The sequence below is a fragment of the Notolepis coatsorum genome, assembly GCF_963971535.1.
Source record: "Notolepis coatsorum genome assembly, chromosome: 12".
NCBI classification, from domain to species: Eukaryota; Metazoa; Chordata; class Actinopteri; order Aulopiformes; family Paralepididae; genus Notolepis; species Notolepis coatsorum.
In genome coordinates, this window is record NC_140176.1 from 4885977 (window position 1) to 4891282 (window position 5306).

Consider the following 5306-nt stretch of genomic DNA (forward strand, 5'->3'; position numbering starts at 1 on the left):
ATAACGAATCATTAAAAAAATATACCGTTAACTGGAATATGTTGTGTGTGCCTTTACACATGTTGGATAGGATTATGTAATTGGTTTGTATAGCGTCGCGTATAACGTTATTTCGCGTGACTTCACGGTTTATTCACATTTCACAACACAGCCAGCGTTCAACTTGTTTACACTCCCCACTTACTGTACAATGTAACATTTAGATTAACCCAGTTGTCTATCTGTATGTCATATGTTACGATGAATTGAAAATGGGGGACCCTGATGTAAACAAGACGAAAGTCTTTCTCTGGGGTTTGCATTCCCTTAACAATTGTATGTATTGAGCTGTACTGTGTACTGTACCCATTCTGCAATCTGTTAATAAAGTTTTCAATCAATTCAATCAATCAATAACTAGACAGTTACAATATAACATTTAGATTAATTAACCCAGTTAATGCCTTAAGAGAGAGATGCTGGTGGTCAAGTCAAGAGTTATTTGTCACAAGTTGTTTATTAGCCTAGACATTTTCAATTCATCATCTTGTTTACATCAGGGTCCCCCATGTTCAATTCATGATAACATATATGACATACAGGTAGACAGATGGACAGTACTGCTACATCTAGACATTTATGACATACCAGATTTTGAACTTGTGGTAGGCCTAGACATTTTCAATGCATCGTCTTGTTTACATCAGGGTCCCCCATGTTCAATTCATGATAACATATATGACATACAGGTAGACAGATGGACAGTACTGCTACATCTAGACATTTATGACATACCAGATTTTGAACTTGTGGTAGGCCTAGACATTTTCAATTCATCGTCTTGTTTACATCAGGGTCCCCCATGTTCAATTCATGATAACATATATGACATATATGTATGGGCCACTCTCCAGGTGACCTGCATCGACCTTGCCCACACCAGGATCTCCTCCTCAGACTGGTGAGTCATTCGCACAGTGGCCTCAAAAGAGGTATGGTCAACGCAGGTCGCAGGATGGGTTCACCGCACGTCTGTACGTGCTGACATGATATGTGTAACCCTTCGGTAAAAGTCCTTCAACACACAAGCAACAAGATGTTATTTTTTGAAAGCCAGTAAATACTGACAAAAAAAAGCATAGACACTTAGAAGAAGCAATGTACAGTCCCCCCCACCCACCCAACCTCCTCCAATGTACAGTTTCTACGTCAAATGTATAGCCTTTCTTTTCTGGACTCTTTTTGTATCACAAACAGTACTGTATTTGTAAATCTGGTATGTCATAAATGTCTAGATGTAGCAGTACTGTCTATCTGTCTACCTGTATGTCATATATGTTATCATGAATTGAACATGGGGGACCCTGATGTAAACAAGACGATGAATTGAAAATGTCTAGGCCTACCACAAGTTCAAAATCTGGTATGTCATAAATGTCTAGATGTAGCAGTACTGTCCATCTGTCTACCTGTATGTCATATATGTTATCATGAATTGAACATGGGGGACCCTGATGTAAACAAGACGATGAATTGAAAATGTCTAGGCCTACCACAAGTTCAAAATCTGGTATGTCATAAATGTCTAAATGTAGCAGTACTGTCCATCTGTCTACCTGTATGTCATATATGTTATCATGAATTGAACATGGGGGACCCTGATGTAAACAAGATGATGAATTGAAAATGTCTAGGCTAATAAACAACTTGTGACAAATAACTCTTGACTTGACCACCAGCCTCTCTCTCTTAAGGCATTAACTGGGTTAATTAATCTAAATGTTATATTGTAACTGTCTAGTTATTGATTGATTGAAACTTTATTAACAGATTGCAGAATGGGTACAGTACACAGTACAGCTCAATACATACAATTGTTAAGGGAATGCAGACCCCAGAGAAAGACTTTCGTCTTGTTTACATCAGGGTCCCCCATTTTCAATTCATCGTAACATATGACATACAGATAGACAACTGGGTTAATCTAAATGTTACATTGTACAGTAAGTGGGGAGTGTAAACAAGTTGAACGCTGGCTATGTTGTGAAATGTGAATAAACCGTGAAGTCACGCGAAATAACGTTATACGCGACGCTATACAAACCAATTACATAATCCTATCCAACATGTGTAAAGGCACACACAACATATTCCAGTTAACGGTATATTTTTTTAATGATTCGTTATGGCGTAATCAATACTTCCATGCGTATAAATTGCGTTCAGCCTCTCTCTCTGGAGTTAACGGAGTTTCGACTCCTGGCTAGAGGAGCTTGTCTCGGCTCATGCGGGGGGCCAATCAGAGAGGGGCTTCGCTCAACCAATCAGAGAGGGGTCTGCAGAAATGGGAGGGGTCTGCAAAAATGGAGTTCAACCAATCAGAGAGGGGTCTGCAGAAATGCGGCTACGAATTGTAGAGACGCGATCCATTCATTCTCATTCAGTGGTCTGCGTTTCGATTTTCACTTCCTGGTTTGCGGCCTGGAGTCCCGCCCTATCCTGCCTCTGATTGGCCTACCCGTAAAGTTTTGGCCTACATACCCAATCGTGAGTCGTCACTCATATCTAAACAAACCAACCAATCATAGTGGGTTTTTTTACGGGGAGTTTTTTTTCTCCTCGCAGAACTTCTAGTTTGATTGATTGATTGAAAAGTTTATTAACAGATTGCAGAATGGGTACAGTACAGTACAGCTCAATACATACAATTGTTAAGGGGATGCAGACCAGAGAAAGACTTTCGTCTTGTTTACATCAGGGTCCCCCATTTTCAATTCATCATAACAATATGACATACATGACATACAGATAGACAGTACTGCTACATCTATACATTTATGACATATCAGATTTGCAAATACAGTACTGTTTGTGATACAAAAGTGTCCAGAAAAGGAGTGTATATACATTTGGCGTAGAACTGTACATTGGAGGAGGTTGGATGGGTGGGGTGGGTGGTGGGTTGGGTGAGGGCTGTACATTGGAGGTGGGGGGGGGGGGGGGGGGTGTTGGGTAGGGGACACACACACACATTTTACACTGTACATTGGAATACTGACAAAGCCTTACTTGGTCATTTACTGTACAACTAGGTTAGGACATTTGTAGGGGCCAGTTTTGAATTGCAGTCTCACGTAGGTGTTTTTTGAGAGAGGTTTTGAAAGTGGCTAGTGATTCACATTCCTTTACAGCTGTGGGTAGGGCGTTCCACATTGATGTGGCATAATTGCGAAACGTGTTTAGTCCCTTGTTTGAGCCGAATCTGGGTTTTACATGATTTGTAGAGCTCCCTCTGGTGTTGTGATCGTGGTATTCACTGACCTTTGGGAAGTATTTTGACATGTACATGGGTACCTTGGTCGTGTAGTGTATCTTGTAGACCAGGCCCATTGCAAGTTGCTGTACTCTGTCGTCTACTCTAAGCCATCCTAGGTTGTCAAAGTGGGCAGGGTGAGGTGGGTCTAGGAGTCAGGTCAAGTAGTAGTCTGACTAGCTTGTTTTGAGATGTTTGTAATTTGGTTTTTAGTGCCTTTGAGGTGCTTTGGTACCATGAGGTGCAAGCATAGTCGTAGTACCCTTGAATGAGTGCTCCTGCTAGAGTCTTCAGGGTATTCTTGTTTACCAGTGAGGAGATCCGGTACAAGAAACGCATTCGTTGGTTGACTTTTTTTATTACATTGGATGCCATTTTGTCACAGGAAAGATTAGCCTCTAGGATGGAACCCAGGTAGGTAATTTCATCTTTCCTTGTGATAATATTGTCACCCACTGTAACCGAGAAGCCGTCGGTCTTGCTGAGTTTGTTATTTGAACCGAAGAGAATGGACTCTGTCTAGTCTAGACTGTTTCTCCCGAAAGTAACGTGTAACGTTTCTCGTCGCTACGTTACTACTTCGTTCTATAAATAGCTCCGCTACAGAGATCGCTACCCTGGTTAAAAAGTAGCGAGCTACCAGCACGCTACTGAGAATTGTAGTTAAGCTATGTAGCGTCGCTACTTGTAGCTAGCTACTGCCCAACACTGGATAGAACTAAGAACCACTGCAAGCGTATGTATACAGGATGAGATACAAGATGATGGCTCAGGGCCGTATAATAATAATAATAAATTAAATTTATATAGCGCTTCTCAATGACCCGAAGTCGCTGATAGTAGTCGGGAGCAAAGTAAAAACAAAGAAACAAAAACAAAGAAACAACAAAGAAACAAAAGAACATGAGACCATGGGGGTAACAGGGGAAGACAGCATGATAGCACAAAAAGACAAAGCGGCAGGAGACAGACATCAATCAGGTTGGAGGGGGGGTTACCATGGTCGTGTAGTGTATCTTGTAGACCAGGCCCTTGCAAGTTGCTGTACTCTGTCGTGTACTCTAAGCCATCCTAGGTAATATTCTTGTCTTGTGTTTTCACACTAATGACCTGGCTGACATACAGTAGTGATCATCTATTGTTTTGCATGTCACAGTTATATTTTTAAGAGTCACTTCACCAAAGAACAATGCTGCTTTATTTTGCACATAATCTCACACGTCCAAAAACTGATTTGCACACATTCATTTATAGTTTGACAGTTATTGAGAGTAAATTCGTTTGAATAGACCACCATGATGAGTGATGTCTGCATCTCTGGGACATTGAAACCTTAATTGTGTTGCGTTAATTACAGCACCATTAAATTATGTATATATGAAAAAATAGCAACACCTTGTCTTATATATTAGGGGCCGCTACCTTAGGATTTCATTGAGCTATAATTAACACAACACAAGGTGTTGGGGATTATGTGCAAAATATATATCTGCATGCATTGTCTTTTGGTGTAAAGTGCCCCTTTAATTAATATAACAAGCTGACTATCTTGTATCCGCCATCACACACTCACACACACGCATCTCAGTGACAGTCGTGATGTCGTGAGATTCAGTACCCCCCCCCCCCCCCCTGGCTGACATTAGTACGGTTACCGAGGCAGCGTCAGAATGTGTTTCTATTCCCATCTCCCCTCTGACACAGGAAGTACTCCCCCCCCTCTCTCTCACACGCAGCAGCCGAGTAACGGTACCCAGGGCTGGGGGGAATAGAGAGACGGACCCGGCGGCGGAGCGAGAGAATAATAACATTACTTTATATACTGCAGTGATCATCGCCGTTCTTCTTCAATCCGACCATGGAATGAAACACACCGCCGCGTTATTCAGAATAAACGTAGAGAATATAGTTAGCAGAGATCGGCCCAGAATATTTATATAATAGAAGCGCGTCTCGAATTTCCAGCCGAGGTGATATAATAATAACAACAACAAGACTGGCATGAAACACCGCG